At 48.5% G+C, this 18,487-nt stretch overlaps 3 long non-coding RNA genes across 3 annotated transcripts in view; 2 read left to right on the top strand and 1 right to left on the bottom strand.

Annotated features, from left to right (window-relative positions):
- The first annotated feature begins 7,135 nt into the window (after positions 1-7,135).
- The window catches only part of LOC311444239, a 15,616-nt gene continuing 4,264 nt past the window's right edge, over positions 7,136-18,487 (top strand). Inside the window, exons 1-3 of the long non-coding RNA XR_014697773.1 lie at positions 7,136-7,195; positions 7,382-7,522; positions 13,598-13,658. This is a non-coding gene — a long non-coding RNA (uncharacterized lncRNA). The remainder of the gene's footprint in view (positions 7,196-7,381; positions 7,523-13,597; positions 13,659-18,487) is intronic.
- LOC311444238 overlaps positions 10,747-18,487 on the top strand; it is a 26,355-nt gene continuing 18,614 nt past the window's right edge. Inside the window, exons 1-2 of the long non-coding RNA XR_014697768.1 lie at positions 10,747-10,807; positions 17,415-17,463. This is a non-coding gene — a long non-coding RNA (uncharacterized lncRNA). The remainder of the gene's footprint in view (positions 10,808-17,414; positions 17,464-18,487) is intronic.
- Positions 11,159-17,351, bottom strand: LOC311444240. The gene is made up of 2 exons (XR_014697774.1): positions 17,125-17,351; positions 11,159-11,198 (listed from the first exon to the last, which is right to left on the bottom strand). It is a non-coding gene; the product is annotated as an uncharacterized lncRNA (long non-coding RNA).

Genomic DNA, 18,487 nt, shown 5'->3' with positions numbered 1-18,487 from the left:
TGATTAAACCTAGACTGCATTTTCCAAGGGCAGGTGTTTCTAGATACTGCTCTTTTAAGAGAACAAAATTCAGCGCTACATTTGAATATCAGCTAATCGATATCACTTCGAATTATTGGTATGCTGGCTTTTTTCTTATGTGCATTACTGTATGCAGAAAGAGGAAACTCTAGGCTTTGTTATTTTTCCTTTGGCTGTTAAGATTTATTGAAAATGCATTTACAAGATCTGTTTCTAATATCTGTTTGGATCTCTTCTTTAAGATCGTGAAAAAATCTCTCTTCTTGAGGAGGTACGTACAAGGACCAATGGAAATTCAGAAGTATTTCATTGAATTTGCTATAAGGGAAGGAGCAAGGTTTGTATAGATATGAATGATTCAGAGTTAAACGCTAACGTTGTTCATGATAGCAAATCTCAATCTTTTCCAAAACAAGTATTTTGTTTTGACATACTTAAATTATTACAGTTTTAGTGGTCAAACTGCCGTTGTATTTTCTGAAGTAAATGGTTGTTACCTAGAGCTGAAGTGTGAAATAGAAAGATATGGGTGGTTATGGAAGAAAGACCCAGAATTTGCGTGGGTTGGGGAAAGGTGGCTGTATCAAATTAAATTTGCCATTCTGATGTCAGAAATGAGGGAAGCTCTTCCATGCTGGAAACAGAGAGCCTCTGCTAATACTGTTTGTCGTGGCAAAATAATACTGAGTTATTTAACTGCTGTTTTTGGAAGAAGAAATGAAATTACTTCCCTAGGTTTAAAAATCGTGTCTTAATACAGCACTTAGAGAGAACGCTAGAGGAGCTAGAGTTCAACAGCCTACCCAACAGAGTTAATCAGGTGAACGGTAGATAATAGTGTACCAGCCAGAGGAATACGGACCGGGAATGAGTTTGCTGTGCTGCAGAAGAGTGGAAGAGGACGTAGCTGTTGCCCTCGCCATCCTGGCGGTCAAGTGATCTTACTGTCAGAGTCTGAGAAGAAGCAGCAGAGCTTTAACTTTACGAACCTCTATCGGCAGAAGCTGGGCTGTAACCTTAAGGACGTGCTATGAAAGGTGTGGCTTTTTTCCTGTGGAGGGTGCTCTTTGCTCAACAGGCTGAAAAAAATAACCATTGCTGCCCCTCCTGCAGGTGGTGAGAATTTACTCACTTGAATACTGTCATTAGCCGTTTTACATGCAATAGGCAGTGGATCGCACTAAAATGGGGCACTGTCAAATGCACACAGTGTCTGCATTGTGGAGAGATCCCATCTGTTGTGTCGTGTCCCCCCCCCCCCCCCCCCCCCCCCCCCCCAATAAAAAACCAACCAACCAACCAAAAAAAACTCCCAGAAACACCTGCACTGGTAATATTGCATGTTGCCAGCACAGAGACGAGGGTCTTGTTCCCGAGAACTGCTAGCCATGCCTTTAAACTTGAGATTCAGCGTAGATTGAGAGTAAAGAAACTGCTGTTGTGTTAATGAAAGCTAAAGACAGCCCTGTGACTGTTACCACTTGGTGGTTACTAACCAATCTACCTCAGACTCTCTTCTGTTTTTATCTGCAGACATTATGAAAGCGCACCTGAGGCTTCCCAGGTCCCTGACTTCAGTTCTCTTTCATCCCGTGAGGAGGACGGAGATTCTTCAGGTGGCCTTGCCTTGGCACACGCTGTGCTTTGGAAGCACTAAAAAGAAATGCTTTTAAAAGTGTGCATTTATTTTAATGTTCATACAAAAGAGATTGTTTATGAACAGTGTTGTTACCGGATCACTAATTTGATATTTTAACTGTATACATTTTTTTGAACATAGGTGTGTGTGTGTGTGTGTATATGTGTATATGTGTATATGTATATATATATATATATATGTATATGTATGTATATATATATATATATATATATAAAATAAACCGTTTTATTAATTCTCGTTAAGTGCTGATCTGAGGAGTCTGTAATGGGCAGCGCTGAATTCCTCGAATTGTCTGTCACCAACAGACCGCTAATATTTTTTGTGAAACCAGTCTGCATATCCTGAAACCCCACTTCTGGTAATAGCTGCGGAATGTGTTTGTTACTTACCTCCCGGTAGCACGTACCCTGGAGCACCTGCCTCATCAGTCAGCTCAGCCTGTACAGGGTGTACATTTTTGCTCCAAGGCTAAAGTGTTAAAGACACCAAGTTCCAGCTTACCAAATCCTTGGTTACCTGAGTTAATATCCTCCCTTCCGTTCCTCTTACTCTTTTGTTCAAAGGTAATGTTGTGAATCACAGAAAATGCAACGAAGACTGGAGCACCTGCACGTAATTAATATTTTCCTTTTAAACGGTAATATGCCAGTAGTAAGTGGCTCTTCAGATAATTTTATTTTCGGTTGTTCTCATTTAAAAACAGTCTCCTGCTCCTTTAACAGCTTTCTTTTAAAAGACAAGTTGAAGTTGTGCTGGCATTAACAAGCTCTTCACAAGGTACTGGGGCTGTCCTGAGGATTCCACTTGACCAGCCAGCAGAAGAGGCAGGGAAACAAACTTACGTTGATGGCCTGAACTTCTCTTCCTATTACTCTTTTTAGTACTAGCCAGCGTGTGTGAGACATCTTTTCCTTCTCCTGTGAAGCAGTGGGCTGGTCTTTCTGGAAGAGGTTGTTTGACCATTGGAATTACACCAGTGAGATTCAAGAAGGAAATGAAATCCAAAAGCAGCAGCATATCTTTATTACTACGTTAAGTGAGAAAGTGACACGTGGAATGAACTCGTTATAAACAATTCTGAACTCTTTTTCTTAGCGGGAACGTACTTATCTGTACCGTTGAACGTACTTGGGGGAAAAAAAAAAACAAAAAAAAAACAAAAAAAAACCAAACCACAGTAGTACCTTGGAATACATAGGGCGATTCATCCCTTCAGGATCATTACACGGCAGCTGTATGTCACCACAATACGCCTCTTTTGCTTAATGGTGGACTTCTAAGAGGGAATTTACTTGGGTCAGGTATACTGTGTGTATGTGGTTTTATGCGTGTAGAACTGCCTGTACTACGCTCTCTCTTAAATAGGTGGTGGTAAGAGGAGACAGCTTTCTTCTAGTAGATTCTTACTTAAGTTTCTTTAGTGATTCCGGGGGCACTCACTTGACCGTGATATGCCTGAGCAGGGCCTGTGACCTGGTTAGCATCTAAACCTCCTCCTCTGATGTGGTACAGCTGTCTGCTAAATTAGTTACAGAAAGATGGTGATTTTAACTCAGACAGTTCTCTCTTACCTCGCTATTGTTTTATCTGGATAATTTGAATTTGAACAGCGGAGGGAAAAGATGCCTTACACTGAAACGGATGCGAGTCTGTGAGAAGAAAGCCAGGCGTCCTTCGAGACTGTGCCAATGAAAAGGCGAAGAAAAATGAGTGGAATAAATCTCAGTGCACGAAGTCCTGCATCCCGAAGGGAGCACAGAAGGAAGGTTGCTTGCTTAGAAGAGCAGTGGATGCTTCGTGCCCGCCTTAAAGAGAATATTAACAGAGAGAATTCTTTGTAAGACAAGCTGCCCCGCGGGGTGTGGGTAGCAAATACGTTGGAAAAAATACAGCCACAAGCTCCGAATGGCACAGTAGGCGAGCTGTGATCCACCTGACAAGGCCTCCCGCGGGCGCCCTCTGCCGCCACCTGCTGGTGGAAAGCCAGTACTGCAGGCGGCCAGGGGGCGCGCGTGCGCGGTGGCGCCGGCGGGCGCCCTCTGCCGCCACCTGCTGGTGGGAAACGAGTACTGCAGGCGGCCGGGGGCCGCGCATGAGCTTTGGCGCCCTCTGCCGCCACCTGCTGATGGAAAACGAGTACTGCAGGCTGCCGGGGGGCGCGCATGCGCGGTGGCGCCAGCGGGCGCCCTCTGCCGCCACCTGCTGGTGGGAAACGAGTACTGCAGGCAGCCGGGGGCTGCGCATGCGCGGTGGCGCCCTCTGCCGCCACCTGCTGGTGGGAACCGAGTACTGCAGGCGGCCGGGGGCCGCGCATGCGCGGTGGCGTGGTGGCGCCAGCGGGAGCCCTCTGCCGCCACCTGCTGATGGAAAACGAGTACTGCATGAGGCCGGGGGCTGCACATGCGCGGTGGCGCCCGCGGGCGCCCTCTGCCGCCACCTGCTGATGGAAAACGAGTACTGCAGGCGGCCGGGGGCCGCGCATGCGCGGTGGCGTGGTGGCGCCAGCGGGCGCCCTCTGCCGCCACCTGCTGATGGAAAACGAGTACTGCATGCGGCCGGGGGCCGCGCATGCACGGTGGCGCCCACTGACGCCGCCTGCTGGTGGGAAAAGAGTACTGCAGGCGGCCGGGGGCCGCGCATGCGCTCTGGCGCCCGTGGGCGCCCTCTGCCGTCACCTGCTGGTGGGAAACGAGTACTGCAGGCAGCCGGGGGCCGCGCATGCGCGGTGGCGCCCGTGGGCGCCCTCTGCCGCCACCTGCTGATGGAAAACGAGTACTGCAGGCGGCCGGGGGCCGCGCATGCGCGGTGGCGCCCACTGACGCCACCTGCTGGTGGAAAACGAGTACTGCAGGCAGCCGGGGGGCGCGCGAGCACGGTGGCGCCCGCAGGCGCCCTCTGCCGCCACCTGCTGGTGGGAAAAGAGTACTGCAGGCGGCCGGGGGCCGCGCATGCGCTCTGGCGCCCGCGGGCGCCCTCTGCCGCCACCTGCTGGTGGGAAACGAGTACTGCAGGCGGCCGGGGGCCGCGCATGAGCTTTGGCGCCCTCTGCCGCCACCTGCTGGTGGGAAACGAGTACTGCAGGCGGCCGGGGGCTGCACATGCGCGGTGGCGCCCGCGGGAGCCCTCTGCCGCCACCTGCTAGTGGAAAACGAGTACTGCAGGCGGCCGGGGGCCGCGCATGCGCTCTGGCGCCCGTGGGCGCCCTCTGCCGTCACCTGCTGGTGGGAAACGAGTACTGCATGCGGCCGGGGGCCGCGCATGCGCTCTGGCGCCCGTGGGCGCCCTCTGCCGCCACTTGCTGGTGGAAAACGAGTACTGCAGGCGGCCGTGGGGCCCTGCATGCGCGTTGCTTATTACGTCGTTGTTTTTTTTGATGTGTAATTTCCTACGCTCCTAGATTTTTCTTCATATGTAAATCACACAGAATCACAGGTCTTCTAGGTTTTAAGAGACCTCAAGATCATTGAGTCCAACCTCTTACCTAACTCTAAGGTTTGAGCTAATTCCCGTGGAAAATATTTCATTTACTTTCTTGGCTGTATTGTCCTTTCTATGTTCAAAGCTGAGGCATAAATACGGTCAATTTTGCTTCTAGAAACACCCCAGTTCTTTTGTCTGCACTCTGCATGCTGTAAACTAGGGATAGGCACAAAAAAAGCAAATAAAGAAATAAATAAAAGAACACAGCTGCTGCTGCTCCTGCTCTCTTTCTTGTGGTTTGCCCCTTCCTCTTTCCCAGGTGATTGGGTTTGGGTGCTGGGCGGGGCCAAATGTTACAGGAGCCCTAGGCATGCTATCAGAGAGCTCCTTCTGCCTGGGCTGTTCTTTGGGGTCAGTGCTTTGTTTATTCTTCTGTTAGCAACATGCAGGGTTCTTTTGGTGGGTCAGAGTCTGGTATAATCTGTTAGAGGAAACCGATCTAGTAGTATGTGCATTTATTGCTTGAGGCTCTTTGGAGGTGATTAATTGTTATAGCACATTTATGGATAGGATGTCAATGTTATTTTGTGTGTTTGCTTTGTTGTTCTAGGTCCCTCGTGATTTTTGCAGGGTTACAGGGCAGATGCCACCAGATCTACCCCTTTTGTTGTTTTTGTTTTGCTTGATTTTTTTTCCTTGATTTTTCTTTTTCTTTTTTGGAAGAGGGCTTGGGATTTGAGCCTCCTATTTTTTGGGTTTGGGATTTGAGCATCTTAATTTATTGGGTTAAAGGTTTTAGGCATAGGTCTTCAGAGGTTTAGTGTGGTAAATAGTTTGGGTTAGGTCTGCAGGGGTTTCCAGGATTTTTAGGGTTAGGGCTTGAGGCTTTTTTGTGTAAGGGCGGTAAGGGCTAGGGTTACAGTGAGTGCTGCTAAATGTAGTTCTCGAAAACTCGGCCTCTGATTGGCCGTGTTGGCTGTCCAGGGAATTCTGGTAGGTGTAGTTTTCCGGCAACAGGCTTCCGGTAGGCCATGTTGACTGCCCAGAGCATGCCGGGAGACGTAGTTCTGGGACTCCGAACTTCCTGGAGGCCATGTTGGGTACCCAGAGCATGCTGGGAAATGAAGTTCTGGGACTCCTAACTTCCGGGAGGCCATGTTGGGTGCCCGGAGCATACCGGGAAATGTAGTTCTCGGACTCCGAACGTCCGGGAGGCCATGTTGGGTGCCCGGAGCATACGGGGAAATGTAGTTCTCGGACTCCGAACTTCCGGGAGGCCATGTTGGGTACCCAGAGCATGCTGGGAAATGAAGTTCTGGGACTCCTAACTTCCGGGAGGCCATGTTGGGTGCCCGGAGCATACCGGGAAATGTAGTTCTCGGACTCCGAACTTCCGGGAGGCCATGTTGGGTGCCCGGAGCATACCGGGAAATGTAGTTCTCGGACTCCGAACTTCCGGGAGGCCATGTTGGGTGCCCAGAGCATACCGGGAAATGTAGTTCTCGGACTCTGGACTTCCGGGAGGCCATGTTAAGTGCCCAGAGCATACCGGGAAACGAAGTTCTCGGACTCCAGACCTCCGGGAGGGCATGTTGAGCGCCCAGAGCATGCCTGGAAATGAAGTTCTCGGGAACTAGGGTTGGGGTTAGGGACTAGGGCTGGGGCTAGGGTTAGAGTTTAGGGTGAGGGTTGAGGTTAGGGTTAGGGGTTAGGGCTAGTGAATGCTGGTTCTCTGTGTTTGCAGATGATGGTGAGCGTGTTTAAACTAATTCCATTTGAAGAAGTTTCAGTTACTTGCTTGGTGACATTATGAGTTCAACATTAAAAGCTGCAGCAAAAGCAAAAGGGGATTTTTGCTTCTAGAAACACCCCAGGTCTCTTGTCTGCTCTCTGATTTTTTTTTGAGATAAAACAGATTTTAAAAAACAAAGGAAAAAAAAAACACAGCTGCCTCTTTTGATCTCTTCCTACTTTCTTGTGCTTTGCCCCTCCCCTTTCCTAGGTGATTGGGTTTGGGTGCTGGGCGGGGCTAAATGCTATATGAGCCCCAGGCATGCCATCAGAGAGCTCATTCTGCCTGGGCTGCTCTTTGGGGTAAGTCCTTTGTTTTTTCTTCAGTCAGTTGCAGGGTTGTTTAGGCAGGCTGGAGTCTATGGATTTCTGGATTTTAAGTGCTTGGAATTCACTTAGTAGAGGGATGTTTAGTAGGGGCTGCTGGCTCACTGTTTTTTTGTGTTGGTGGGATACTCTTCTGTTTTTGAGCTATATTTTAATCTCTAGATGTATAAACCCACTTGTGTAACTCACCAGAGGACTAAAAACAGCTTCATTTCATGCTACGTGTAGCTTGGCAGTGTAGATGCAGCATTATCAAGAGCCTAAGCAGGGTTGTATCAGAGTCACCTCTTTCATCTGCAAAGGGTAAGTCTGTGATTACCCCTGCCGAGGCTTGTGTGTGTGCATGTCTTTTTGGATTTTGTGGAGCTCAGTTATTTTCTTTGTGTGTATGCATGTTCCTTTTTTTTTTTTTTTTTTTTTTTTTTTGAGGGTCAAATAGTGTAGGCAAGCGGCTGAGGTACAGGAGGGGATGAGAGTATGTGATTTTTTTCTGGGGATGGAATGGAATTAATTTTGTTGGTGTATAATCTGTTCTGCTCCTAGATTTTTCTTTCTACGTAAAAAAACATTTGAGCTAATTCCATTTAAGCAAGTTCCAGTTACTTGCTGGGTCGTATTGTCCTTTTAATATTCAAAGCTGCAGCAAAAGCATGGGTATTATTCCTTCTAGAAACACCCCAGTTATCTTGTCTGCACTCTGCATTCTGTTGAGCTAAAGCAGATTTCCAAAAAAAAAAAAAAAAAAGAAACACACGCACACAAACAACAACAACAAAAAAACTGCATCATTGGCTGACTTGTTGTGAACGATCACTTAATCGCTTTGTTTTCCCAGGTGGTGTGGATGATACTGGCTGCACTGCTGGAGCTTGGATTCGTTGAGAAAGAGGTGAGCACAATTGTATGTTGCATCAGTAGTAGTCAGCATTGTGGAGCAGGTGGGCATCATGGCTGGCGTGTTAGTGAATGCTGTTACTCTGTTTTTGCAGCTGATGATGAGCCTGGCAGTTGCCTAAGATGACGATCAGTGCCTGTGCATTTCTTGAGGCAGAGGGAATTTACCATCCAGCAACCTGAGAGCTAAGTTGGGGGGCACCTGGTATTTGCGTATCTGGGGTGGCTAATGGGAGCTGTGAGCCGGAGCAGCATGGTGCCTGCTGGCTGACTAGACTTGGTGCCACTGTGAGGGTTGTTCAGGCTGGGTCACGTTCAGGCTGCTTGTGGCTGGGTCACCAGGCTAATAGAAGAGGCGGGATTATTTTGTAGCGTGAGTGCGTGCGCCAGGCAGGACAGTTTCCTTCTGTTTGTCTGTCCTGTAGTGTTGCTTCTGCAGCGTCTGTTCTGTGCTTCTCGGGTCTTGATATCCTTCTAGCTTTTTACACTGGACTGACCAGACAGGGGACTTGGTAGCGGTGCTGAAGGGCCTCAGTGCTTGTTTTGTCATCGTGGCTCTGATCCGAGCACTTCTTGTCTTGCAGTCGCTGCTTGAAATGCAGTTCTGTTTCAGGTCTCGTGCATCATATTCGGTTTGAGATCGCGTCTGTTTCCATCCTCACTCTTGCAGAAGTCATCTGGGCCGCATCAGGAGCTCCTGCTTGGGAATTGATTTCCTAAGCGTTGTCTTATGGGGTTTTCAGTCCCCATCCTTCTGGTCTCTTGCCTTGAAGGCAGGCTTTTTAGGCCTCCATCATCCCAGTTCTGGCAGTTGCTTTCAGTCGCGTGTCGTGACATTTGCGTCTCTCCTTGGGTCTGGTGCAGAGCACCTGTTGTGACTTGCTGTTGCCATAGGGCTTCCCTCCGGGGGTCACTTTTTCTTGCGCCTTGTGTTGTGTATTTTGTTTGTAGTGTTTGTGGCGTGCCTGTGTGTGTATGTGTTTGGTCTGGAGCTGTCCTGCCTGGCAGTTAGTGATGACAGCTAACGTGGCAGTGCATGGGTGTGCTAATACATTGTCTGGAGTGTTTTGGCGAAGACATCCGGTCTGCATCTGGGCACGTACTGAAGGGCAGCAGGCACAGTCATCTCAGTGTTGTTTGTCAGATGTTGGTGGGGGGGAGAGTATATCTGCTTGTGAGCAGCTGTTTGCATAGTGCTTGAATGGTGTGGTTGAGGAGGTCTGTCGAATCTTGAAAGCTTACAGATATGGGGTTTTGAAAGTTTTATTTTTATTTCTATCCTGTCCCCAGTACAGCGTAAACCTTTGGAGGAACCTGTCGCAGAAAAGAGCTCCTTCCGGAACTGTTCAGCGCTCCGTAGGCAGCTCGGTGACTGGCTTGGTCTACTTCTGAGGTGCTGAGGCAAGGGACTTCTGTTTTGAAATGATAATATTGTAAATGGGGTCCCTTTGTGTTGTTGAGGGATGGGTGCTGATGCTGGCAGCTGAACGATTATCTTGTGACCGTTTTCATTTGCTAAAGCTGAAACACAGTGTACAACACAGGACTTGACCACAGCTTCTTTTAGCAAGGTGAGCGATGAGCAGATCTAGCAGTTACTTTAGGGGTGCAGTTGTCACTGCAGTTACTTAACTGCACAAAGTACTGAAGCTGTCCTGCCTGGCAGTTAGTGATGACAGCTAACGTGGCAGTGCATGGGTGTACTAATACATTGTCCGGACTGTATTGGCAAAGACATCCGGTCTGCCTCTGGGCGCGTACTGAAGGGCCGCTGGCACAGTCATCTCTGGAGGTTGGTAGATGTGGATTTGGCAGAGTTGAGCTGCTTGCGAGCAGCTGCTCCCATAATGCTTGAACGGTGCACTGTTGAATCTTGAAAGCTTACAGATAAGGGGTGTTGAAACTTTTATATCTTTCCTGTCCCCAGTAGAGTGTGTACCTTAGTAGGGACTGCTCACAGGAAAGAGCTCCTTCTGGAACTGTCCAGCACTCGGTAGGCAGCTCGGTGACTGGCTTGATCTACTTCTGAGGTGCTGAGGTAAGGGGGCTGCTGTTTTGAAACAATAATTTGTAAATGGGGTCCCTTCTGTTGTTGAGGGATGGGTGCTAATGCTGGCAGCTGAATGATTATCTTGTGACCGTTTTCATTTGCTAAAGCTGAAACACAGTGTACAACACAGGACTTGACCACAGCTTCTTTTAGCAAGGTGAGCGATGAGCAGATCTAGCAGTTACTTTAGTGGTGCAGTTGTCACTGCAGTTACTTAACTGCACAAAGTACAGTAAAAATCCTGTTTATATTTCAGAGGTGTGTTGTAGCTGGCCTAAGAGAGCAGATGGAAGCATCTTCCTCGAGGGCAGGTGAGGGGGCAGAGGTTAGGGAGCAGATGAGAGTAACTGTCCTATCTGTGCTGTGTCTTTGGATGCTGCTTCAGCCTGTGCTTTTCTTTTTGTTTCACAGGTGTGTCGCACAGGCTGAGTGGGGCCAAGCTGCACTCTGAAGAGCAGCACGGGAAGGGCGGGCTGTTTGTGAGCTGGATTGGAGCAGAACTGCCAAGTAGCACGAGGTGACTGCGAAGGGTATCCATCTTGCTTTGCAGGTGCCATGGCAGGCTCTCCACAGAAGTGGTTGAGGATTTGAGAAGAGGTTGCAGATCATCGAGGAGCGACACGTGCAGGGATGGCTTGAAAACGGTATGGCTGCTTTCTCTTCTGTTTATCAGGTGTCCCAGGCAACGTGGGCTGTGATGTTAGTCTTTAGGATCGGAACAAAGCAGGTGCTGATGGCGGTCTTCTTTGGTAGGCAAAGAGTTGCCCGCAGCCCTGTCCTGTGTAGCCTGGGCACGCCTCGCTGAGGATGAAGCTTGCTTTCCAGCAGTTTTCAAAACTGTGTTGAATCTGAAATGCTGCGTCTGTGTTTGGGTTGGGGTTGCACCTTGGTGAGTGTAGGGATGGGTTTTAAGTGGGTGCAGCGGAGGGCCCGGCCCCAGTGTCCTGTAGTGTGTTTTAACACATCAGCATAGCCTTTTGGTTCTCAGCCTACTGAAGTAAGTGATTTTTCCTGCGAGTGGAATGGAATTGAATTCTTCTTTGGCATGTAATCTGTTCTGCTCCTAGATTTTTCTTTGTAAATGAAAGATTGAGGTAATTCCAGGTGGAAAAAAAAAAAAAGAGTTACTTGCTTGTTTGTATTTTCCTTTCAATATTCAAAGCTGCAGCAAAAGCATGGGGATTTTTGTTTCTAGAAACACCCCAGTTCTCTTGTCTGCGCTCTGCATGCTGTTGAGCTAAGCCATATAAAGAAGTTAATAAAACCACAGCTGCTGCTCCTCCTCTTTCTGCTTTTTTGTGCTTTCCCCCTGCACTTTCCCAGGTGATTGGCTTCAGGTTCCAGGTGGGACCTAATGGTAACTGAGTTGCAGGTATGCCATGAGAGAGCTCCTTCTGCCTGGGCTGCACTTTGGGGTAAGTGCTTTGGTTTTCCTTCAGTTGTTTGGAGGGTTCTTTAGGTGGGTCAGTCTATGGACTGATGCATTTTCAAGTAGAAACCAGTACTCCTATCTTTTTGAGGTGGCAACTGGCAGGATCTGTCATTGTAAAGCAATCTAGTAGTAGGTGCCTGTATTGCATGCAGCTCTTCCTCAGGTGAGTAGTAGTTATAGCAGTGTTACGGATAGTATGGTGATGTTACTTTGTGTGTTTGCTTTGTGTTTCTGGGTCCCTTATGATTTTTGCAGAATTACGGGGTTTTCTGTGAGTCTTTGCCTTTATGTCAAATCATATCAAAGTCACAACCTTGGTGGCAAAGTGATGGAGCATGGTTTAGGAGAAATGTATCATTGAAGCTCCCTGTGTGAGCGATTATCTGAAAATGGTAGCAGTGGGCATGTAAGGGGTATTCTGTTTCAGGTTTAGGGACAGTTTATTGTATTTCTGGAGCTTTTGCCTGTGGTTTTGCTGTCAGTTGAGTCTTTAGACCTTGCAGCCTTCTAGTCTTGATGTCCTTGAATTGACATATTAGAAGTATGTTTATGAGCTGTTGCTAGGTAGTTGTATTTAGGAAACAGTTGAGCATGGTTCCTTGACCGCATAAGTGCAGTACTGCCAAGAGACTGAGCAGGGTCACCTGCTTCATGTCTAAAGAATAAGTCTGTTGGGGCCCGTTTCGGCGCGGCGCTGCCCGGGCCCATTACTCAGGTGGAGCTACTGAGCAGGTGAGATAAAGGAGTTGGGAACAGAGTGGTATTGCACAACTGTATGTTGCATTAGTTGTAGTGTGCTTTGTGCAGGAGGTGGGTTTTAGGGCTTGCATGGTAATGAATGCTGGTTCTCTGCGTTTACAGATGGGGATGAGCCTGTTTAAAGTAATTCCAGTTCAAAAAGTTTCAGTTATTAGCTTGGTGATATTGTCAATTCAAAATTAAAACCTGCAGAAAAAGCCAAAGGCGATTTTTGCTTCTAAAATCACTGCAAATATTTGGGCTGCTCTCTGCATGCTTTTGAGATAAAGTTGTTTTTAAAAAAGAAAGAAAAAGAAAAACAGCCACTTCTCTTGCTCTATTTCTACTTTCTTGTGCTTTGCCCCTCCCATTTCCCAGGTGATTTGGTTTGGGTGCTGGGCGGGGCCAAAAGGTATATGAGCCCCAGGCATGGCATCAGAGTGCTCCTTCTGCCTGGGCTGCTCTTTGGGGTCAGTGCTTTGTGTTTCCTTCAGTCAGTTGCAGGGTTCTCTAGGCAGGCTGGAGTCTATGGATTTCTGGATTTCTAAGTGGTTGGAATTCTAGATCTCTAAGTGCTTGAATTAGAGGGATATTTAGTAGAGGCTGCTGGCTCACTTTTTTTTAGGATGGCCGCATATTCTCCTGTTTTTGACCTATATTTTAAACTCTACATGTTTAAAACCACTTGTTTTAGTCCCCTGGAGAGTTACACCAGCTTGATTACATGCAATATGTGGCTTGGCAGCGTAGATGCAGCATTACCAAGAGACTGAGCAGGGTTGTATCAGAGTCCCCTTTTTCATCTGCAAAGGGGAAGTCTGTGATTACTCCTGCCGGGGTTGCTGTGTGTGCGTGTCTTTTTGGCATTTGTGGAGCTCTGTTCTTTTTGTTTTGTTTGTGTGTGTGTATGTTCTATGTTTCTGGTTTTCTGAGGGGTAAACAGTGTCCTGAACGTGGTAGGCAGGAGGAGGATGGGAGCTGCTCAGGACTGGTAGGTTTGGTTTCTAGGAGTATGCGGCATCCTTCCTGTGTGATGCGACTGATTGTTGGGCGGGAACGTTCCAGCTTGTGTGTCCTAAGCAATGTAGCTTGTGTAGCGTGTATTGTGTGGCCCGGGCAGAGTTTCCTGTGGTGCTGTGAGCGAAGAATCTGAGTTAGAGCTGTTGAGCAGCTGAACTACAGGAGCTGGGAAGAGAGAGGTATTGCAGCAGGTACACTTCGGTTGCGAGGTGCCTCAGAGTGTGTTTTTTTCTTGTCTCTACAGGTGCTTTGTGCAGTCGTGGACAGGAAAGGGAAATCCTCATGTCACGAAGCACTGAGGGAAGGTGAGTGTTGTCAGCCTGGTCATCCCTTATCCGAAGCGAAGGGAAGACGCTCAGGTGTTTCCCTGTGAGGGTCCGAGGTGAGGCTGTGTGGGATAGAGGAGCAGTGTGGCAGGTGGTTGCTTGCAAGCACAGTGGTCATTGTGTCCTTTTGTGTTCCCAGGTGGCGTGGGTGATGCTGGCCGTTCCTTGCAAGCTTGGACCTAATTTGCAGGTACCAAGGCAAGTGGCCTGCTGTTTTGAAAGGATAAAACTAAAGATGGGGTCCCTTTTGTTGTTGAGGGATGGGTGCTACTGCTGTCAGCTGAATGTTTATCTTCTGCCTGTGTTTTGCCTTTGTTCAGGGTGAAACGCAGTGCGCAGTGCAGGACGTCTTGACCCGAGCTGCCTCTGCAGTGACTCTGGTGTGCGATGAGCAGAGGTAACTGTTGTTTTTGGGGCGCAGTTCTCACTGCAGTTATTTTCCTACATCCAATAGAGTAAAATTCCAGTTTGCCTTTTAGAGGTGCTGTAAGTGGGTAAAGAGAACAGATGGAAGCATGTGCCACGTGGGATAGGCAAGTGGCTGAGGTACAGGAGGGGATGAGAGTATGTGATTTTTTTCTGGGGATGAAATGGAATCAATTTTGTTGGTGTATAATGTGTTCTGCTCCTAGATTTTTCTTTCAATGTGAAGAAAAGTTTGAGCTAATTCCAGGTAAGAAAGTTCCAGTTACTTGCTGGGTCGTATTGTCCTTTTAATATTCAAAGCTGCAGCAAAAGCATGGGGATTGTTGTTTCTAGAAACACCCCGGTTTTCTTGTTTGCACTCTGCATGCTGTTGAGCTAAAGCAGACTAAAAAATAAATAAATAAAGGAAACACACACACACAAAAAAAAACAACAATAACAAAAAAAAAAACACAATTGGGTGATGTGTTGTGAACGCAATGATCATTTAATCCCTTTGTTTTCCCAGGTGGTGTGGATGATACTGGTTGCACTGTTGGAGCTTGGATTTGGAGAGGAACAGGTGAGCATAGTTGTATGTTGCATCAGCAGTAGTCAGCATTGTGGAGAAGGTGAGCAATGGGGCCAGCGTGCTAGTGAATGCTGTTACTCTGTTTTTGCAGCTGATGATGAGCCTGGCCATTGCCTAAGATGACGATCAGTGCCTGTGCATTTCTTGAGGCGGAGGGACTATACCATGCAACAGCCTGAGAGCTAAGTTGGGGGTCACCTGGTATTTGCGTATCTGGGGTGGCTAATGGGAGCTGGGAGCCAGAGGAGCATGGTGCCTGCTGGCTGACTAGACTTGGTTCCACGGTGAGGGTGGTTCAGGCTGGGTCACGTTCAGGCTGCTTGTGGCTGGGTCACCAGGCTAATAGAAGCAGCGGGATTATTTTGTAGCGTGAGTGGGTGAGCCAGGCAGGACAGTTTCCTTCTGTTCGTCTGTCTTGTAGTGCTGCTTCTGCAATGTCTGTTCTGTGCTTCTTAGGTCTTGATATCCTTCTAGCTTTTGACACTGGACTGACCAGACAGGTGACTTGGTAGCGGTGCTGAAGGGCCTCAGTGCTTGTTTTGTCATCATGACTCTGATCCGAGCACTTCTTGTGTTGCAGTCACTGCTTGAAGTGCAGTTCTGTTTCAGGTCTTGTGCATCATATTCGGTTTGAGATCGCGTCTGTTTCCATCCTCACTCTTGCAGAAGTCATCTGGGCCGCATCAGGAGCTCTTGCTTGGGAATTGAATTCCTAAGCGTCATCTTATGGGGTTTTCAGTCCCCATCCTTCTGGTCTGTTGTCTTGAAGGCAGGCTTTTTAGGCCTCCATCATCCCAGTTCTGGCAGTTGCTTCCAGTCGCGTGTCGTGACATTTGAGTCTCTCCTTGGGTCTGGTGCAAAGCACCTGTTCTGACTTGCTGTTGCCATAGGGCTTCCCTCCGGGGGTCACTTTTTCTTGCGCCTTGTGTTGTGTGTTTTATTTGTAGTGTTTGTGGCGTGGCTGTGTGTGTATGTGTTTGGTCTGGAGCTGTCCTGCCTGGCAGTTAGTGATGACAGCTAACGTGGCAGTGCATGGGTGTACTAATACATTGTCTGGACTGTTTTGGCAAAGACATCCGGTCTGCCTCTGGGCACGTACTGAAGGGCAGCAGGCACAGTCATCTCAGTGTTGTTTGTCAGATGTTGGGGGGGGGGAGAGTATATCTGCTTGTGAGCAGCTGTTTGCATAGTGCTTGAATGGTGTGCTTGAGGAGGTCTGTCGAATCTTGAAAGCTTACAGATATGGGGTTTTTGAAAGTTTTATTTTTATTTCTCTCCTGTCCCCAGTAGAGTGTAAAACTTTGGAGGAACCTGTCGCAGGAAAGAGCTCCTTCCGGAACTGTTCAGCGCTCCGTAGGCAGCTCGGTGACTGGCTTGATCTACTTCTGAGGTGCTGAGGCAAGGGGGCTGCTGTTTAGAAATTATAATATTGTAAATGGGGTTCTTTGTGTTGTTGAGGGATGGGTGCTAATGCTGGCAGCTGAATGATTATCTTGTGACTGTTTTCAGTTCTTAAAGCTGAAACACAGTGTACAACACGGGACTTGACCACAGCTTCTTTTAGCAAGGTGAGCGATGAGCAGATCTAGCAGTTACTTTAGTGGTGCAGTTGTCACTGCAGTTACTTAACTGCACAAAGTACAGTAAAAATCCTGTTTATATTTTAGAGGTGTGTTGTAGCTGGCTTAAGAGAGCAGATGGAAGCATCTTCGTCGAGGGCAGGTGAGGGGGAAGCAGTAAGGGAGCAGATGAGAGTAACTGTCCTATCTGTGCTGTGTCTTTGGATGCTGCTTCAGCCTATGCTTTTCTTTTTGTTTCACAGGTGTGTCGCACAGGCTGAGTGGGGCCAAGCTGCACTCTGAAGAGCAGCACGAGAAGGGCGGGCTGTTTGTGAGCTGGATTGGAGCAGAACTGCCAAGTAGCACGAGGTGACTGCGAAGGGTATCCATCTTGCTTTGCAGGTGCCATGGCAGGCTCTCCACAGAAGTGGTTGAGGATTTGAGAAGAAGTTGCAGATCATTGAGGAGTGACATGTGCAGGGATGGCTTGAAAATGGTATGGTCGCTTTCTCTTCTGTTTATCAGGTATCCCAGGCAATGTGGGCTGTGATGTTAGTCTTTAGAATCTGAACAAAGCAGGTGCTGATGGCGGTCGTCTTTGGTAGGCAAAGAGTTGCCCGAAGCCCTGTCCTGTGTAGGTTGAGCATGCCTCCCTGAGGATGAGGCGTCCTTTCTATCAGTTCCCAAAACTCTGTTGAGGCTGAAATGCTGCGTCTGTGTTTGGGTTGGGGTTGCACCTTGGTGAGTGTAGGGATGGGTTTTAAGTGGGTGCAGCGGAGGGCCTGGCCCCAGTGTCCTGTAGTGTGTTTTGACCCATCAGCATAGCCTTTTAGTTCTCAGATAGCCTGCTGATGTAAGTGATTTTTCCTGTGAGTGGAATGGAATTGACTTTTTTTTGGCGTGTAATCTATTCTGCTCCTAGATTTTTCTTTCTACATAAATAAAAGTTTGAGTTAATTCCAGCAGGAAAAGCTTCAGTTACTTGCTTGGTGGTAATGTCCTTCCAACATTCAAAGCTGCAGCGAAAGCATGGGGATTGTTGCTTCTAGAAACACCCCAGTTCTCCTGTCTGCCCTCTGCATGCTGTTGAGCTAAGCCTTATAAGTAAGTTAATAAAACCACAGCTGCTGCTCCTCCTCTTTCTGCTTTTTTTTGTGCTTTGCCCCTCCCCTTTCCCAGGTGATTGGCTTCAGGTTCCAGGTTGGACCTAATAGTAACTGAGTTGCAGGTATACCAACAGAGAGCTCCTTCTGCTTGGGCTGCACTTTGGGGTAAGTGCTTTGGTTTTCCTTCAGTTGTGTGGAGGGTTCGTTAGGTGGGTCAGAGTCTATGGACTGATGCATTTTCAAGTAGAAACCAGTACTCCTATCTTTTTGAGGTGGCAACCGGTAGGATCTGTCATTGTAAAGCAATCTAGTAGTAGGTGCCTGTATTGCATGCAGCTCTTCCTCAGGTGAGTAGTTGTTATATCAGTTTTATGGATAGTATGGTGAGGTTACTTTGTGTGTTTGTTTTGTGTTTCTGGGTCCCTTATGATTTTTGCAGAATTACGGGGCTTTTTGTGAGACTTTGCCTATATGTCAAATCTTATCAAAGTCACAACCTTGGTGGCAAAGTGATGGAGCGTGGTTAAGGAGAAATGTATCATGGAGGCTCCTTGTGTGAGCATGTATCTGAAAATGGCAGCATTGGGCATGTAAGGGGTATTCTGTTTCAGGTTTAGGGACAGTTTGTTATATTTCTGGAGCTTTTGCCTGTGTGTTTGCTGTCTGTCGAGTCTTTAGACCATAAAGCCTTCTAGGCTTTATGTGCATGGAATTCACATATTTGAGGTATGTTTATGAGGGGTTGCCAGGTACGTTGTTTTTGGGAAACCGTGGGGTAATGTTTCTTGACCGCATAAGTGCAGTAGTGCCTAGAGACTGAGCAGGGTCACCTGCTTCATGTCTAAAGAATAAGTCTGTTGGGGCCCATTTCGGCGCGGCGCCGCCCGGGCCCATTTCGGCGCGGCGCCGCCCGGGCCCATTTCGGCGCGGCGCCGCCCGGGCCCATTTCGGCGCGGCGCCGCCCGGGCCCATTTCGGCGCGGCGCCGCCCGGGCCCATTTCGGCGCGGCGCCGCCCGGGCCCATTTCGGCGCGGCGCCGCCCGGGCCCATTTCGGCGCGGCGCCGCCCGGGCCCATTTCGGCGCGGCGCCGCCCGGGCCCATTTCGGCGCGGCGCCGCCCGGGCCCATTTCGGCGCGGCGCCGCCC

Source organism: Aythya ferina (genome assembly GCF_964211825.1).
Source record: "Aythya ferina genome assembly, chromosome: 14".
Lineage (NCBI taxonomy): Eukaryota > Metazoa > Chordata > Aves > Anseriformes > Anatidae > Aythya > Aythya ferina.
The sequence above is the reverse complement of the archived record's forward strand: the minus strand, read 5'-3'. Positions and strand labels throughout refer to the sequence as shown.